At 43.4% G+C, this 19,745-nt stretch overlaps 1 protein-coding gene across 3 annotated transcripts in view; it reads left to right on the top strand.

Annotated features, from left to right (window-relative positions):
- ASNS (asparagine synthetase (glutamine-hydrolyzing)) overlaps nucleotides 1–19,745 on the top strand; it is a 147,939-nt gene that overhangs the window by 67,209 nt on the left and 60,985 nt on the right. The gene's annotated exons all lie outside the window — the stretch shown is intronic.

Raw genomic sequence — 19,745 nt, forward strand, 5'->3', positions numbered from 1 at the left:
AAACCTTCTGATGTGCTGGAAATGTTCTATATCTTAAACAGTATGATGGTTACCTAAGCTCATAAACATGAATGAATTAAAAAACTAATAGAGCATCAACAAATTTGTATACCTTTCTCCAGTCCCATCCCAATGATCAGTGTAAAGAAGAGGCTTATGTGAATACATATTCAGAATAGGTTCTTGCCAGGCTGGGGAGAAGGTTAGTGATTTGAACGTAACCCAGTCTGGAGGTTCTCAGAGAAGCAGATTGACCACTTGCAACATGGTGCCTATTTTTCTGCCTCAATTGTCACTCTAAGTTTACTTGATGGAAAAGGGGAGAGGAATCAGTGTGCATTTCTTCCAAAGACAAGTTGGTTCTAAATGAAGGGGTGATACTGGTAAACTCTTCAGCTTCCTTCAAATATCATGTTTGCGCCTTGTTTACTCCACTGCTATTTGTACTGGGCACTCCGAAGCCTAGAGTTCTGGAATAAAATAAAGATCAAGCATAGATCTGCTGCTGCTGCTGCTAAGTCACTTCATTCGTGTCCAACTCTGTGCGACTCCATAGACGGCAGCCCACTAGGCTCCCCCGTCCCTGGGATTCTCTAGGCAAGAGCACTGGAGTAGGTTGCCATTGCCTTCTCCAATGCGTGAAAGCATAGATCTAGAAGTCTTTAAAAAAAACAACTGTAAGGTGTCATTTTTTTTTTTTTTTGGTCCCAAAACAATATTGCCACCTATTGGTAGAAAAGGAGAACTTTATTTCAATATTTTAATTGCAAGCAGTAATGATACGACCATGGATGAAAATAAGCTGTATTAATTCAACATTTTCACCCTGACCTGCTCCCACCACCTTTCACAAGAGATATAGCTCACAGGATTCTTAAATGTCACAAAATCAAGTACTTGATAGGGTATTACGAATCCCTCTAGAGAGCTGGCATCAATGCCTTCTATATTTGCTTGAGAGAAATTTTTGTTGTTTCATTGTTAGCTATCATTCCATATAACAATATTTTAAGATCAAGAAACTACTTTTTCTGTCATGTGTGTTAGTAAATTCTCCCAGTAAATCTCACACTTATTAGCAGAGATCTGTCATCACACTGTTTTGTTTACAATATTGTTTTGTTGAAAGTTTTCACTTTTGTCTCAGATTCAAAGGATTTGTTAACAAAATGATCCACTTGTTATATACAAATAAATAATACCAGTATTTATTAGAAGATTATCTGGCTTACTTTCAGTATACTAATACTAAAAGAAAAAAGAAATAGAAACAGCAGAGGATACATCACCAAATTGGGTTTTGACCAACATCCAGACTTGAACAGCACTGGGAAGTCCGTGACACAGCACATCTGGAGTCCTAATTGGGAAAAGGTTCCAGGCAGTGCATCAGCTCTGTGGGTGGGACTTCAAAGACTGAGTTCCTGCTTATAATCCTAGGATATAAACTGATATCATCATCAATCTGTGAGCAAATTGCAGCTCTGGTTTCATGTCGCTCGGTTATGTCCAACTCTTTGCAACCCCATGAACTGCAGCATGCCAGGCTTCCCTGTCCATCACCAACTCCCAGAGCCTACTCAAACTCCTGTCTATCGCATCGGTGATGCCATCCAACCATCTCATCCTCTGTCGTCCCCTTCTCCTCCTGCCTTCAATCTTTCCCAGCATCAGGATCTTTTCCAATGAGTCAGTTCTTTGCATCAGGTGGCCAAAGTATTGGAGTTTCAGCTTCAGCATCAGTCCTTCCAATGAATATCCAGGACTGATTTCCTTTAGCATGGACAAGTTGGATCTTCTTGCAGTCCAAGGGGCTCTTAAGAGTCTTCTCCAACATCACAGTTCAAAAGCATCAATTCTTTGGCACTCATCTTTCTTTATAGTCTAACTCTCAATGGTCTAACTATGGGTTAGACTATAGTCTAACTATGACTCCTGGAAAAACCATAGCTTTGACTAGACAGACCTTTGTTGGCAAAGTAATGTCTCTGCTTTTTAATATGCTGTCTAGGTTGGTCATAACTTTCCTTCCAAGGAGCAAGCATCTTTTAATTTCATGGCTGCAGTCACCATCTGCAGTGATTTTGGAGCCCCCAAAAATAGTCTGTCACTGTTTCCATTGCTTCCCCATCTATTTGCCATGAAGTGATGGGACCAGATGCCATGGTCTTTGTTTTCTGAATGTTGGGTTTTAAGCCAACATTTTCTACTCTCCTCTTTTACTTTCATCAAGAGGCTCTTTAGTTCTTCTTTACCTTCTGCTATAAGAATGGTGTCATCTGCATATCTGAGATTATTGCTATTTCTCCCAGCAATCTTGATTCCAGCTTGTGCTTCATCCAGCCCAGCGTTTCTCATGATGTACTCTGCATATAAGTTAAATAAGCAGGGTGACAATATGCAGCCTTGACGTACTCCTTTTCCTATTTGGAACCAGTCTGTTGTTCCATGTCCAGTTCTCATGTTGCTTCCTGACCTGCATATAGGTTTCTCAGGTGGCAGGTCAGGTGGTCTGGTATTCCCATCTCTTTAAGAATTCTCCATAGTTTGTTGTGATGGTTTCATGTTAATGCTGTTTATTTTGTCTTAAAACTTGAAATGTTGTTAAGCTTAGGGCTTGGTTGGCCAGCTCCCCTCCAGGGGCTCAACAATCTCAGGAATGTTCCACCATCTTATCTATGGTGCTGCAAGGCTTGCACTCACAGTAGGCAGCCACTCAAGCCACTCATATCAGGGCAGTGTCCAGGCAGATTAGAAGCAAGTTCAGAGGACTGTTCTGCTTTGTCTCTGAGCCTAAACAAGACTGTTTATTTAATTTCCCTAACAGACATTTGGCAGTCTACTTTATTAACTTCAATTTATTACATTTTACTATTTTTCTTTTAATTGCTGGATATAACAAAGTTTTCCCTTGGCATGAAAATGAATGCTTTTAAAAATCATAATTAGGGGAAAATTGCATTCTTCTCTGATAAAATACTAACATGTCAACAGTAATACTAGTTGCATATCAAAGACACCATAAAACAAAAATTGCACTAGTGAAAATGTTCTGAAGACATAGAAAACTTGGCAATTTAAATTCTTAGTGCATCTTTTTCTTGTATTTTGTTTGTTTGTGTATTAATTTGCCAAACATTTATGGTTGTTGTTGTTTGGTCACTAAATCATGTTAGACTCTCTGTGACCTCATGGACTGAGCATGTCCTTCACTGTCTCCCAGAGTTTTCTCAGATTCATGTCCACTGAGTCGGTGATGCTATATAACCATCTCCTCCTCTGCTGCTCCCTTCTCCTTTTGCCTTCAGTCTTTCCCAGCATCATTGTCTTTTCCAACGAGTCGGCTCTTCACATCAGATGGCCAAAGTATTGGAGCTTCAGCATCAGTCCTTCCAATGAATATTCAGGGTTGATTTCCTTTAGGATTGGCTGGTTTGATCTCTTGGCAGTCCAAGGGACTCTCCAGAGTCTTCTCCAGCACCACAGTTCAAAAGCATCAATTCTTTGGGGTTCAGCCTTCTTTATGGTGCAACTGTCATATCTGTACATGACTACTGGAAAAAACATACCTTTGACTAGATGGACCTTTGTTGGTAAAGTGATGTCTTTGCTTTTTAATACACTGTCTGGGTTTGTCATAGCTTTTTTCCCAAGGAGCAAGAATCTTTATTTCGTGTCTACAGTCATCATCTGAAGTGATTTTGGAGCCCAAGAAGATAAAATCTGCCACTGTTTCCACTTTTTCTCCATCTATTTGGCATGAAGTGATGGGACAGGATGCCGTGATCTTAGTTTTTTGAATGTTGAGTTTTAAGCCACCTTTTTCACTCTCCTCTTTCAACTTCATCAAGAGACTCTTTAGTTCCTTTTTGCTTTCTGCCATTAGAGTGGTATCATCTACATACCACTTGTTGATATTTCTCCCAGCAATCTTGATTCCAGCTTGTGATTCATCCAACCTGGCATTTTGCATGATGTACTCTGCATATACTGGAGGAGGGCATGGCAACCCACTCCAGTATTCTTGCCTGGAGAATGATGTGGACAGAGGAGCCTGGAAGGCTACAGTCCATGGGGTTGCAAAGAGTTGGACACTACTGAAGTGACTGAGCATGTACACACTCTGCATATAAGTTAAATAAACAGGGTGACAATATACAGCCTTGTCGGACTCCTTTCCCAATTTGGAACCAGTCAGTTGTTCCATGTAAGGTTCTAACTATTGTTTTTTGACCTGCATACAGGTTTCTCAGGGGACAGGTCAGGTGGTCTGGTATTCTCATCTCTTTAAGAATGTTCCACAGTTTGTTGTGATCCACACAATCAAAGGCTTTCGTGTAGTCAGGGAAGCAGAAGTAGATGTTTTTCTGGAATTCCCTTGCCTTCACTGTGATCCGACGAATGTTGGCAATTTGATGTCTGTTTCCTCTGCCTTTTCTAAATCCTACTTGTACATATGGAAGTTCTCAGGTCATGTACTATTGAAACCTAGCTTGAAGGATTTTTAACATAATCTCATAAACATTTACTAGGAACTTACTATATGTTAGCACTTAGCTAGAAGCTGGGAATACAAAGATTAATGTGACAGCTGGTGCCCACTGAGAGGCTGTACTGTAGGCAGGTAAGACAGATACAGAGACAGTATTAATTGTAATACTGTTAATACTTTGTATAAAGTATAGTTACCAAAATATTCTGAAGACACAGTGAGAGGCACCTCAGTCCTGATGGAAAGATGGAGGGGAGGACAGCTTTGTTGGGGGAAACCCGAGTCCATTTCCAAATAAGTGTTGGCTTGGCAGAGGGCAGGGGTTGAGGGTGGTGTGGGGCTAAAGTGGAGTTTGAAGTGTCTGTGGGACTTCCAGGTGGAGCAGTCCACTTGCCATTTGGAGATGGGAGTCAGAAGCAGGTGCACAGGATAGAGAGTGAGAGAGAGATTTGGAATTTCACCCAAGAAACTCTGTAGCAAGAAAAGACCCACAGCTGGGGATGAGGGTCTCATTCCCATATGAGAGGGCAGAGGCATGCTGGCTCCCAGAGAACCTCCAGAAGCAAAGAATCAAGATTCCCCAAGAGAACAAGAAAGTTCAATCATGGAACCAGGGGAACTCATCCACAGCCTTGAGGCCAAATTGGCCAAAAGTTTCACTTTGTTTGGCTCCTCAGGGTTTGTAATATTTTAATTGTTGCCAACTTCTAAGGGTCGAGTGATGCCTCGTAAAATCTGCATGCTTAGCTGTCCATGAAGCACTGGAATATCTGGCTATGTAGGGCCCAGATTCCTCACAGCTGCACAGAAGCAGCCCTTTTGCTGTGGTGACGGGCTCTCCAGGACCCCACAGGCTCATATCTTGAGGTGGCCATTTCGTTCATTGAGGTGTCCTGCCTGGCTCCTCTGGGCATTTATATCTGGGATCATTCCCTAGAATTTCAAGAAGGGTGTGATCTCCAAATGTCCACTGCAGCAGAGGAATGACTAAGGAATGAGAGACTCTCCCCTGCCTTTCAATGAGTAGATGGTGAGTCACTGGAGTGACCTGAGGAAGGGAAGAGTAAGAAGATTAAGTAAACCACAGAAGCAGACAAAATTACCATGGATTGAGGAGTGGCCAGGAGGGAAGGAAGAGCATGGTGAGGATAGAGGAGTAAGTGATCTTTTCTTTAAAGGGCCACAGAGCAGATCTTTTTGGCTTGGCTGGCCAGATGATCTCTGTCATGACTCTTCAACTATTCTATTGTTCAGCACAAAAGCAGCTTCGGGTAATATATAAACAAATAAGCATGGCTATATTCCAGTCAGATTTTATTTGCAAAGATAGGCTTTCTGTGGCCCACAGCTTGCCCAGATGGCGTACACTGGGTCAGGGGTAGGACATTAGGTTGAGAGGAAAGCCAACAGGTCTGTAGACAAGGGGAGGGGTTGGTAGAGAGGAGACATTGAAGGTAAAGAAAAACAGGAGAATGATTGATGAGGCCACTTCCAGAGGGAACAGGAAGGAGACAGGGCAAGGCACTCAGTGGGGGTGAGGGGAGAAAGACCATGCCAACCAAGGCAAGAGCTGAGCAGAGCTGGAGAACGAGTTTGCAGTGTGTGAGTAAAAGGAAGTCGGATATTGCTCCTTTTGCTGCTGGTGCCAGTTTTGTGGATAAAGTAGGAATGAAGCAATCAACTGAGAGTCATTGAGAAGATGGGATGAAGATGCTGGAACAACAGAAAGTTGGCAAACCGTGCTGAGGGCTCAGCTGAGCTTGGAAGCCAGAAGTAAGTGCATTGTCGCATTGTTGCCATTCTGCATGGCAGCAGCAACACCAGAGTTTCGAGTCAGAGAATGTAGATGGTGAATTTTGAGATAGTAATTCAGAACCCGTGGATCTCGGCTGAGTCATTGTAGATGAGGCCAAGAGGGTCCTGCAAGATGGGAAGGAGAGAAGAGGTCAAGGAATTAGAGGGGTTTTGTGAACAGATCTAGAGGGTGAAGATTGTTGTTCAGGCAGTAAGTTGTGTCTGACCTTTTGTGACCCCATGGACTGTAGCATGCCAGGCTTCCCTGTCCTTCACTATCTCCTGGAGTTTGCTCAAATTCATGTCCATTGAGTCAATGATGCCATCCAATCATCTCATCCTCTGTCACCCACTTCTCCTGCCATCAATCTTTCCCAGCATCAGAGTCTTTTCCAGTGAGTTAGCTCTTCACATCAGGTGGCCAAAGTATTGGCGCTTTAGTTTTAGCATCTGTCCTTCCAATGAATATTCAGGATTGATTTCTTTTAGGATTGACTGGTTTGATCTCCTTGCTGTCCAAGGGACTCTCAAGAGTCTTCTCCAACACCACAGTTTGAAAGCATCAATTCTTCAGCACTCAGCCTTCTTTCTGGTCCAACTCTCACATCCATAGATGACTACTGGAAAAAACATAACTTTGACTAGACAGACCTTTGTCAGCAAAGTGATAGCTCTGTTGTTTAATACACTGTCTTAACTTTTCATAACTTTTGTCATAACTTTTCTTCCAAAAGAAAAGATAAGTGTAAAGATGGAGAGCAGAAAATATATAGGAAGTGATTTGAGAACAAATGATTGGGGTTTAGAATTTCTATGTTGGGGCATTTCCAGGATATTAAAATCCAGGTCAGGCTCCTTTATTAGGGGGTTGAAATGCAGTGCAGCAAAGGACAGTCAGTATCGGGAAGTAAAGTTGCTCACTAGCTATCTTCACAGAGGCTGAAATCTCTCAGAATTTGGAATGAAGAGGCTTTCACTCAGAGATGGAGAGTGACCTGAAGGCAGCAGATGACAGCAATGAGGAGGAGTGGGAGGACATGTGTCTGTCTGGCACGGGCGTTCACTAGAGGTGGGAGCAATAAACTCCTTCTAGGCTCGCAGGTGCCTGTTTTAGCCCTGCGGGGTCAGCACTTTCCATTGCCAAGGAGACCAGTTCATCACTATCTCTACACAGGCCGGCTGGGGCCTGTTCAAGATGTGGAGGAGGAGTGCGTTGCTCACAGGCTTACCCTCTCCTTTTACAAGTCCCTACAAGCCCCACCGTGAGCTTTCTCTCAAACTTCTGTGATGTAGTCCTGTCAATAGAGAATATGTGGGACCTCCCTGGTGGTCCAGTGGTTAAGAATCCACCTTGTGACAATGCAGGGGACCCGAGTTCAATCCCTGGTTGGGGAACTAAGATCCCGCATTCCTCAGAGCAGCTAAGCCTATGAGTCACAACTAGAGAGTCAGTATGGCAGTAAGGAAAGATCCCAAGACACAACCCAGCCAAATAAACAAGTAAATAAATATTTGTAAAAACTAGAGAATATGTCGGCTTTCCCAGCCTGCCTGCTTATTTTGGCCTGTCTCTGACTCTATTCAAGCTGCAGTTCCAGCCGATAATGGATGTCCGCTCCCCTTTCACCAGCAGGTGGACAGGAGATCAGAATATCTCTGCAAATGTTCCAGGGAGAGGAGCCAGGAGTCTTCTTAAATGACAGTCCCCCAGCCCCACCCCATAGGGGCTGTATGACCGGCGCTGTGGCAGAATCCATTTGGAATCACAGGTCAGGGAGGGTTCAAGTTGTGGACAGTTAGTGAGCATTCTTCTCCAAGTTCCACCCTGAGATGGGCCTCAGACCAGGACTCTCCAGGTGGAAGATTCTGAGGAGCCTCCGAAGAGAACTAGAATAATGGGCTTAATGAAAGAAAGCCATACACATGCAGCTTATTTAAACTGCACACAGTAGAGTTTGCATCACATTGTTAACACTCTGTTTAATAACCTGCTCTTATCCCCTCTCCCCCTGTTTTCCCCCAGAAATTGAAGCTTTGCTTTTGGCACCAAGTATGAGCTGGCCCTTTGAGTTTAGAGAGAGGGACAGATCACACAGGAATTAAGTCAGAAGATGCCAGCCCCAGGGCTGGGCCATGCCCTCATCTCTGGAGCCTTAGGAATGGAAGCTGAGTCCGCACGCTTCCTCAGCTGTTGTGTCTGTGATCTTCCCTGTCAGCTGTTTAAAGAACAGCTGAGGAAGGAGGCCTGCATGCTTCTGGGCTCCCTCTGCATGTTTCAAGCATGAGTCAGACCCAGAGGCTAACGTTTGTCCCATCAGTTGAGGGCTGCAGCCCATCTCTCTCCAGATAAGCATCTCCGAAAACAGCCAGTGCCAGGCAGATGTAAGGATCAGAGAATGCCAAGCCTTAATTCTGGGGAGTGGGGCATCCTGGCCCACACCCTGAGGAGACAGCTTTCAGCCTTCAGGTAAGATAAAAAGAAGGGAAAAAAATTCACCCCTGGTTCTCACACTAGAGAGAAGAATCAATCCTTATGGAGTAACATTTTACAATTTTTGGTTTATGTTAACAAGTCTGAAACCTATCCAGCCAACTTAGCTCATTTTACCGGCAAAGTGTTTTATTTTAATTCTTATTTATATTTATTTATTTATTTTTGGCTGCATCGGGCCCTGGTTGTGGCACACAGCATTCTCGTTCCCTGACCAGGGATCAAACCGGCATTCCCCATGTTGGAAGGTGTACTGTCAACCACCAGGCCATTAGGGAAGTCCTGCAAGGTCGTTTCTAACATGTCACCTAAGCCAGTGCACAGGCATTTAGTAACCCTTATATAGATGCGATGATATACTGGGTCAAGAGACTAGGACACACTGCTAAGGATTTGTTTGATTCTCATTTAGTAATGCCTGTTCTTTGCAATGTGGCGGGGAAATGGCACTGGTTTGGTTTTCAACCCAAAGCAGTGATTTAAAAATTGTACACAGGAATCACCTGGAATTCTTTAAAAATATTCTGACTTCCAGGCCTCATTGCAGAAAAATCACATCAGAATCCATGGAGATGGGAACCAGGAGTCAGGAGTCATAGATTTCCCAGGGGATTGCCATGAACAGCCATGTCAGAGACCACCCACCCCCTGAAGGATCACATTTACTCATGTGACCATCCTCTGTCTATGTAATTCTCCAGGCAAAAATACTTGAGTGGTTAGCCATTCCCTTCTCCAGGGATCTTCCTGGCCCAGGGATTGAACCAGAGTCTCCTGCATTGCAGGCAGATTCTTTACTGTCTGAGCCACCAGGGAAGCCCAAGTGACTGTAAGTGTCTCTATTAATTCAGTTCATCTTGTATTTGTTGCCATTTTGACTTGGCACTCTAAGAGTTGATTTTATTATCCTGAGGATATTTCTGGATCCTAATAAAGTCATAATCACTGGGCAGCAGCAGGGATAAGAGCCAGGTGGAAAGAAGAGGTCTCATGAACCACAGGGGAAATTTTCTCAGTCATGAAACCTGAAGGCGTGCAGAGCATCTCTCCAGGTCAGAGGTACTGAGCTCTGAGTCTGGACAGCCGGACGTAGCAGCAGAAGTAGTGGATCTGGGGTAAGTGGGGAGTATACCAGAGAGATTTTCTGGAATAATTTCTCTCTGCAACTGGAGAGAAAGCCTATAAGCCAATTTATAAGCCAGGTGTAGTAGGATACGAGGGACACAGTGTACAGACTCTCAAAGTCTTTAAGTCTCTAAGGTGATGATTCTCAGAATGATTTCCTTTTTTTTTTCAGTTGAGAGTTTCGATGATTATTATTTTGTCAAGAAAATAACCACATTCCTTTATCAAATATGTGTTCAGTGCCTTTTCTGTGCTAGGCACACCATTTGTTACTAGAGACACAAAGATAAAATAGAATATAGTATATGCCTGTGCAAATCAATGTCCCAGATGGGGAAAAGGGTGCATAAATCAAACCCTTTTAAATAAAAGGGTAGCAAAAAAATTATGCTAGATTTGGACACAGTTCTGTGCGTCTGATGTTAACCCTAATGGCATCAACCCTCATTGATTTCATTTTCCTTCTTCCATTGCTGTATTCTGGACTCTGTATTTTTTGCATATAATGTAAATTAAATACTCTATTGGTTTGTACTGCTATTTTCAGGAGAAGGTAGGATTCTTAGCAGGGGAGGCCGGACAGTTTGGGATCCTAAACTTAAGAGCAAAGAGCAACTTCTCTGAAGTCTGGTGTGTTACTGAACCAGAGAGAATTCTATACAGAGGTTAAGGTAGGCAGAGGTGCTCCAGTAACTGTTTCTTTTGAAATCTTTTCAGGTTTTCAGCCATGTTGACTATTTCTACCATACTAAAATTGAGTGAAAATATTTGCTTGACCCGCATCTCTGCTCCCAGTGATAATTATTCAATATTCTGTCACATCTTCTTTCCTAAATTTGTTGTTCAGTCACTAAGTTGTGTCTGACTCTTGCAACCCCGTGGACTGTAGCCTGCCAGGCTCCTCTGTCTGTGGGATTTCTCAGGCAGGAATACTGGAGTGGGTTACCATTTCGCCTCCAGGGGATCTTCCTGACCCAGGGATTGAACCAGCATATCCTGCATTGGCAAGTGGAATTTTTACCCCTGAGCCACCAGGGAATCTGAATCACTGAATAGTGATCTCCAGTCTTTTAAATATCTTTGGCCTCTCCCCTCAATGCATTTATTTGCAGTCTCCATGTGAATTCTTGGGCCTCTTCCCCTTTTCTCATTTCCTGACCCCTCCTTACCAATGTCTCATCATCTCTTTGCTGGTTTATTACACATTTTCCCAGCAGGCTCCCTCAGGCACCATTGTAGAGGGTGCTGAGCTGAACTGTAACATGCTTATTAGAACAGCACTTTATACAAGAAATCAAAACTGTTGCTTTTATAATATCCAGCAAAACTGAGGCAAAAAAAAAAAAAGGGTAGCAAAAAAAAAAAAAAAAGGTAGCAAAAAAAAGCCAATGAGAAGGGAATGATCTAGGCAGAAGGGAGAAAGTACTAAGACATAAAGGGATATAGATGCTCAAAACCAGCATGACCAATGATGTAATCTGGTGGGTCAGTGATATTTACCAAGCTGATTCAGGGCTTAAAGAGGGTGGCAGATTCACTAAACAATTACACAGAAACCAGACAGACCCAGGGAACCCAAAGGTGAAATTAGATTATCCAACACAAGACACTGAGCAAGCCCAGCTGCTTGTACACAGTGTTTGTATTTGGAATAAATAAGCCACAACTGTTATTCCTTCCTCCCAGGCTTCCAGCCTAGGTGTGGAGTTGGGATGAAATGAACACAACAGTTTAAACATCCACATTCTGGTTTACATGATTCAAAACAGGAAGAGTTTGATTTATTTCTGGGATGGCTCAGTGGCCTATTCCTCCTGATCTTATCCATGTAGAGTTTGTACATTGAGACCACCTCCTGCCCAGTCTCTAATGGCAGAAACATTAGCATTATCCTGCACCTCCCTGATGTGTTAGACAGCAAGTCTACACGACTGCCTTCCCTTAAAAAAAAAAAAAAATTATTTACTTTTGGTGGTGCTGGGTCTTCATTCTTGCATGGGCTTTTCTCTAGTTGTGGAGACTGGGGACCACTCTTCTTTGTGGTGCAGGGACTCCTCACTGCAGTGGCTTCTCTTGTTGCAGAGCACAGGCTCTAGGCACTCGGGCTCCAGTAGTTACAACTTGCAGGCTCTAGAGTGCAGGCTCAGTAGCTGTGGCGCCAGGCTTAGTTGCTCAATGGCATGTGGGATCTTCCCCCACATGTGGGATCTGACCCCATCGCTTGTGCTTCCACCACTTATCTCCACAAACTGGAGCTCTAGTAGATGACTTTTTCCAGAAGCTACCAGGACTTTCCATGCTGCACTGTCATTGTTCATGCTTGGAATGTCTCTCCCTTCTATTTTCTGACTAAGAGATGGGTAGTTTCTCAGGCACAGTGCAATGCTTCCCAAGTGTGGCTGGTCATGCAGATCATCTCAGGATTGCTTTTAATATTAACCGCCCCCGCCTCCCACACACACACACACACACACGTTGGAATGCTGGGCCATGCTTCAGAGCTGTGGATTCCTAAAATATGAAAACATATTTGAGTTTTTCTAAAGATGAGAACCATCAAGGATATAGTATCTTTATTTATCATCTTTTGATTTGAAGGCCATTCATATTTTTGAGTGACAACTGCTAGTAATAGTAAAAAATATCTATATTTATAAGCAGTTCAGTATGTATTGAAATCTTCTCCATGTAACCCTAAGCCCTCTGAAGTCAGAATTGTGAGAGACCGTGGAGGGGAGGGGGAAGCTTTTGACCTGGGTCCTCCTCTCTGGTGAGATGACCCTGGCGGCCCCTGGTCTCCCCAGCCTCAGGCAGAATGCCCAGTTCTATATGTCCATGCAAGGCTCTTCTCTTGTTTTATTGATTTACTCCCTGTTTTTCTGTAACTTTTTTTTGATCTAAACATTCTAAAGTATTTAATGTCTGTTTTTTGTATGCATTCTGACATGATATGGTGGCTTCCCTGGTGGCTCAAACGGTAAAGTGTCTGCCTGCAATGCAGGAGACCTGGGTTCAATCCCTGGGTCAGAAAGATCCCTTGGAGAAGGAAATGGCACCTCACTGCAGTACTCTTGCCTGGAAAATCCCATGGATGGAGGAGCCTGGTAGGCTACAGTCCATGGGGTCACAAAGAGTCGGACATGACTGAGCAATTTCACTTTCTTTCTTTACATGATATGCATTGTTTGTGGGCAAAAGTTTGACTTATATAAGTTTATTCAAATGTTACTGTTATCTGTCTCATCTTGTTTCTTATGCCTGAATTGCCATTTTGGATGGAATGGGAAATCCTGTAGCCCTGCAATGGACATTTATCACATTTTTAATGAAATACCCACCACATGCTACTCTAATAAGGAAGGAGGCAGTTTGATGATGTGGCTAAGAGAGCTGGCTCTAGGTTCTGAATGCCAGTGTTCAAATCCTAGCTTCTTCACTTATTAGCTTCATGGTCTTAGGTAGGTTACTAAATCTCTCTGCCTTTTAGTTTTATCATTGTAAAGTGGGGACACTTTAGCACACCTCAGAGGCTGTTGTGAGGGTTACATGTGATAAGCATATCTATCTAGGCTGTTCCTCTTACTGGAGAAAAGTCACACTACAGATTGCACCGCAAATGTTGATAATTTCCACTCCCTCATGGATCCTCAGTGGTGCTCAGAGACCCCCTTGCTGCTGCTGCTGCTGCTAGTCTGACTCTGTGTGACCCCATAGACAGCAGCCCACCAGGCTCCGCCGTCCCTGGGATTCTCCAGGCAAGAACACTGGAGTGGGTTGCCATTTCCTTCTCCAATGCATGAAAGTGAAAAGTCAAAGTGAAGTCACTCAGTTGTGTCCGACTCTATGCCACCCCATGGACTACAGCCTTCCAGGCTCCTCCATCCACAGGATTCTCCAGGCAGGAGTACCAGAGTGGGTTGCCATTGCCTTCTCCAAGAGACCCCCTTAGTTATAGTTAAATCCTCTTCAGCAGCTTCTTCCTAGGTTTCCTAGGTTCTCAAATCCCTTTATCCCCAGCAGGTTCACATTTACCAGCCTTGCCTCTTATTTACTTATTTATTTTTATTGGAGGATGATTGCTTTACAATGTTGTGTTGATTTCTGCCTCTTATTGTTTAAAGCTTAAGTCCTCCACCTACACTGGACGTTCAAGGTTCCTGCATTTGGGGAAATAACACGCCAAAAGGGGCGCAGGCAATAAGGAAGTAAACAAACCATATGGGAAATGTTTTTATCTAACTAGAAATGCTTTGTTTGACAACAACATAAAAGGGAATCTTTCATTTGGGTGAAAGGGGAAGCCTTTCTGCAGCGGTGACGTTGAAGCTGAGACAAGGCTACCATGTGAAGATCAACAAGCAACAAGACCTAGACAGAAAGACCAACCTGTGCAGACACCCTTGGGGGAAAAGGAGCTGAAAGTGGGTGAGGAACAGAAGGTCAGCCAGCAACACTGAAATCCAGGAAGTAAGGACAAAGATAGGAGGGGATCAGACCAGACCAGGCAGTTCAGTGGAGCTTACTGTGATGAAAGAAGTGTTCTACATCTGTGCTGTACACTGTGGCGACCACTAGCTGCCTGTGGCTATTAAATTTAAGATAATGCAGATTACATAAAACCTAAAATTCAGCTTTTCAGTCACACTAGTCACATGTGGTTCCATGAATATATTGAGTGTTAGTTGCTCAGTCATGTCCGACTCTTTGCAACCCCGTGGACTGTGGCCCACCGGGCTCCTCTGCCCATGGAATTCTCCAGGTAAGAATACTGGAATGGTTTGTCATTCCCTTCTCCAGCGGCTCTTCCTGACCCAGGGATTGAACCTGGTCTCCTGCATTTCCGTCTGAGCCACCAGGGATGGATACAAATATACGTAAAAATTTTTTAACAAAATACTAAAGAATTTTTTTCCTATTACTAGCATTTCAAATGCTACCTATAACCCTACCATTGAAATGTGTCCAACAAACACATTTTTCAAGAAATGGGACTTCTAGTCCTTATATCTGCAGCAAGGTGGTGAAGGTGAAGTCACTCAGTCATGTCTGACTCCTTGCGACCCCACAGACTGTAGCCTACCAGGCTCTTCTGTCCATGGGATTTTCCAGGCAAGAGTACTGGAGTGGGTTGCCATTTCTTACTCTAGGGGATCTTCCCGACCCAGGGATTGAACCACTGTCTCCTGCAGCTCCCACATTGGCAGGCAGATTCTTTACCACTGAGCTACCTGGGAAGCCCATTTGTGGTCAGAGTTTTGATTAAAGGTCCTTGGCCCTGTCTGCCACCTGAATCACTAGAAACATGGACATCTGGGCCGTCTAGGCCTAGGCCTCAGGCACATGAACCTCTATTTTTATTAACTTTTTATTGAAGTGAACATACCATGTCATAAACGTGAATTTTTATGAACTGACCAAACTTGGGTAACCAGCACTCAGATCAAGAAGCAGATTATCACCAGCAGCTCAAGGGAGCCATTTGTACCCCAGCCAAAGTTATTACAGTCCAGCCAAAGTTATCAATATCCTGACTAACATATGGAATTATTTTGCTTTTGGAATTAAAAAAAAAAAACCAAACTAAATACATACTCTTGTGTTTAGCTTCTCTCCCTCAGTGCTGTGTGAGACTCATCCATATTGCTGCAGATAGTTCTGATTCATTCATTCTCAGTCTTGTATAGTATTTCATTCTGTGAATAAATCTCAGTTTATTTATCCATTTTACTATTGATGAGCACCTAACTAGTTAACAACTGGTATTTGATATCTCTTATATTTGAGACAAGAGTTTGAGCAAGCTCCAGGAGATGGTGAAGGACGGGGAAGCCTGGCATGCTACAGTCCACAGAGTCATGAAGAGTCAAATATGACTGAGCGACAAAACAGCAACAATTGAGATCTATTAAACTTAAGAACTTCTAGTCAACAAAAGTCACCATTAAGAGAATGAGATGTAAAGAAAAATATTCTCCATACACACAGAAAACAAATGTGTACCCTGAATATAATATATATACATGCATAATACATATGAATTAGTAGAAAGCCAACTCGAAAAAATACTTGACACATCTCAAAAGAAAATACACAAATAACCAATAAACACATGCTCAACTTCATGAGTGGTTCAGGATGTGGAAATTAAAATAATCACTGAAATGGTTAAACTGTAAAGGACAGAGTACCAAGTGGTGGTGAGGATACAGGACAGTTTGATTCTCACACACTGTTCACCTGAGTGTCGATTTGTACAACCATTTTAGGAACTCTTTGGGATCCCTGGTGGCTCAGCTGGTAGAGAATCTGCCTGCAATGCGGGAGACTTGGGTTCAATTCCTGGGTAAGGAAGATCCCCTGGAGAAGAAAATGGAAATCCACTCCAGTGCTCTTGCCTGGGAAATCCCATGGATGGAGGAGCCTGGTGGGCTACAGTCCATGGGGTCACTAAGAGTCAGGCACAACCGAGCAACTAACACTTTACTTGGTAGATCTACAAATGATTTAGCAATTCTGTTCTCCAATGATTTAGCAACTCTAGTCTCAGATTACTCTACAGAGATGGATATATATGTGCTCCCAAAGACAAATATAAGATGTTCTTAGCAGCACATTTGTTATGGCCCCAAACAAGCATCTTTGTGTTTAAAATAACCTACAGGTAGATTTTGAGAACTCATTAAGGCTGAGAACCATAGCAATATCAAATGCACTTTTGATAGAATTTTCATTTTCATTTTCATATGCTGACTTAGTAGGAAAATTATAAGACATTACCTTTCTCTTTGCAAGGGATAAGCTGAAATGATGGAAATGGCTAAAAATAATTTATAAATTTATAATTTATATTATATATTATATTATTTATAATTATAAAATATTGTTTCAGTTGTTAAAATACTAAATGCTTGATGGATTTTTTTCTTATGTGGTAGAATCTTTAAGAAACCTTTGACCCTGATAGTGGAATCAACTATGGGAAGGGGTTAAAGTCAGGAAAAAGTAATAATAATTCTTTAGTAACAAGTCTGTACTCTAATGGGCTTCCCAGGAGGCACTAGTGGTAAAGAACCCGCCTGCCAATTCAGGGGACAAAAGAGACGTGGGTTTGATCCCAGGGTCAGGAGGATCGCCTGAAAGAGGGCATGGCAACCCACTCCAGTATTCTTGCCTGGAGAATTCCATGTAGAGAGGAGCCTGGTGGGCTTCTGTTCATAGGGTCTCGAAGAGTTGAACATGACTGAAGTAACTTAGCATTCACGCACACACTTTTTTTTTTACTTAAAAAAATCTTTTTTTAATTAAAATATAGTTGACATAATATTGTGCTAGTGTCAGGTGTACAGCAAAGTGATTCAGTCAGATATATATATATATATATTTGATATAACACATGATATATTTTCCAAGTATTCTCAGTATAGTTTGGAGAGATGAAGAGACTAGAGGGTCTCTTTTATACAGCTTAGCCCTCACTTGTACCTTGAGATAAAAAAGGAGGCTGGAAACTATTTCCCCTCCCAGGGAAGCCACCTGTTCTTTGGACATCACCAGAGCAACCATCTTTTCAGGGAAGTCTCTCACAAGAGAGGCCCCAAGTGGGAGCCAGGCTCTCTACTGGGTGTCTGTGTGTGCAGGTGTGCTGAGTCGTAACCAACTCTTTGCGACGTGATGGACTGTAGCCCACCAGGCTCCTCTGTGCATGGGATTTCCCAGGCAAGAATACTGGAGTAGGCAGCCATTTCCTCCTCCAGGGGATCTTCCCAACTGATGGATGGAACCCGTGGCTTTTGCGTCTCCTGCATAGGCAGGTGGATTCTTGACCATTGCACCACCTGGGAAGTCCCTAATCCTCTTATTAATACTATCTCTAGAGGTATTTCTGTTACTGCCATTTGATGGGTGCAGGAGTTTAGGCTCAGGGAGGCAAGACCACTTATAGGAAGGTCACACAGCCCCTTGTGACAGAGTCACATACTCTGGGAAGTGGGTGTTTCTGATGCCTGCGATGGAGAAAGAGGCAACAGATATTTATCTAGGCCTTTTAAATCACTATGCTAAGCAGTGGATTAAGTCAGGGTGTCTCGGAGGAGTGGAGAGACCTGAGAACTGGTAGAAGAGGAAATTGAGATTTTGAAAGGGTGCTGTTTTCTTTGGAGAATAGCGGCCGTGATATCTGTAGAGTGGAAGGCAAAAGGACTGATTTACTCCTTCTGATTGTGTCTGGACACTGGACAGGAGACGAATAACGTACCCAGCTTGAATGAGACTCCTCAAAGTAGGGATTGTGCCCTGGGGGAAAAGGTTGCAGTCTAGGTGATGAGTAGTCTGAGAAGATGGAGAATTTCTTTGATAAATAGGAGAGTGGAGGCTAGTATTGTTTGGTGGGATGGGGAGGAGCCGTATGGTGAGGAGGTTGGACATGTTGCTATAAATGGACCTCTAGTCAGGGGTTCCAGTGGGGAATTGACTTGAGGAGTCAGGGGGTGGGCGTAGGGGGTAGATCTGGGTTACCCAGAACTATCCTCGGAGGTAGATGTCAAGGGTAATGATGAGGTGAAGACTCTGGGTCAGGATTCTGAATTGATGGCAGTGGCCTTGGCTGCAGGCTTTACACTTAAAGATCCACTTATAAATCCCTCTCAGCTCCCCATCCCTCTCCAGTAATACTCTTAGAACTGACTGGTTCTCAGGCAGACGCTCCAGAGAAGGTGTGTCTTTCTCCTTCCTACACCAGGACCTGATGACAGACATCTGATCTTTGGTCAGCTCATTGAGGTGCTACTGGAGCCAAGTGCAAAGGATCTGATCTCAACACTCCCCTCATTTCATAACAAATAGAAAGGGAAAAAGTGGAAACAGTGGCAGATTTTATTTCTTGGGCTCCAAAGTCACGGTGGACAGTGACTGCAACCATGAAATTAAAAGACTCGTGCTCCTTGGAAGAAAGCTATGACAAACCTAGACAATGTATTAAAAAGCAGAGAACATCTCTTTGCCAACAAAGGTCCGTCTAGTCAAAGCTGTGGTTTTTCCAGTAGTCATGTATGGGTGTGAGAGTTGGACCGTGAAGAAGGCTGACCACTGAAGAATTGATGCTTTTGAACTGTGGTGTTGGAGAAGACTCTTGCGAGTTCCTTGAACACCCAGGGGATCAAACCAGTCAATCTCTAAAGGAAATCAACCCTGAATATTCATTGGAAGGACTGATGCTGAAGTTCCAATACTTTGGCCACCTGACTCATTTGAAAAGACCCTGATGCTGGGAAAGATTGAGGGCAGGAGGAAAAGGGATGACAGAGGATGAGATGGTTGGATGGCATCACCGACTCAATGGACATGAGTGTGAGCAAGCTCTGGGAGATAGTGAAAGACAGGGAAACCTGATGTTCTGCAGTCCCTGGGGTTGCAAAGAGTCAGACAGGACTTAGCGACTGAACAACAGCAATGAAGCTGCAAAGGGCAACTGCCAAATCATGTTAGGACCATTTATCAAACACTTGCCCTGTGCGGGACATTATAATTTATGCTTTTCAGTCATTTCTCTTCACCTGTATACCTCACAACAATTTTTCAGTGTGAATATTTAAATTTCATTTAGCAGTTGGGATGCTTAGGATAAATGAGGGGAAAATTTGCTGGAGGTCCCAAAACCTGTAAATAGCAGAGGTTGGGCTTAACTTCGTTTGTGTGATTCTAAAGACGGTGTTCTCTCTGACTGACACTTGGGCTGTCACGTTTCAGGCTGGAGAAAAGGGTCTAAGCATGTGGTCTACACACCAGGCCTGGGAGCTCTTTGGTTGGAATGAGTGAACAGATCTCAGATCCTGCACTCCTTGAGGG

Source organism: Bos indicus x Bos taurus, chromosome 4, assembly GCF_003369695.1.
Source record: "Bos indicus x Bos taurus breed Angus x Brahman F1 hybrid chromosome 4, Bos_hybrid_MaternalHap_v2.0, whole genome shotgun sequence".
Classification (NCBI taxonomy): domain Eukaryota; kingdom Metazoa; phylum Chordata; class Mammalia; order Artiodactyla; family Bovidae; genus Bos; species Bos indicus x Bos taurus.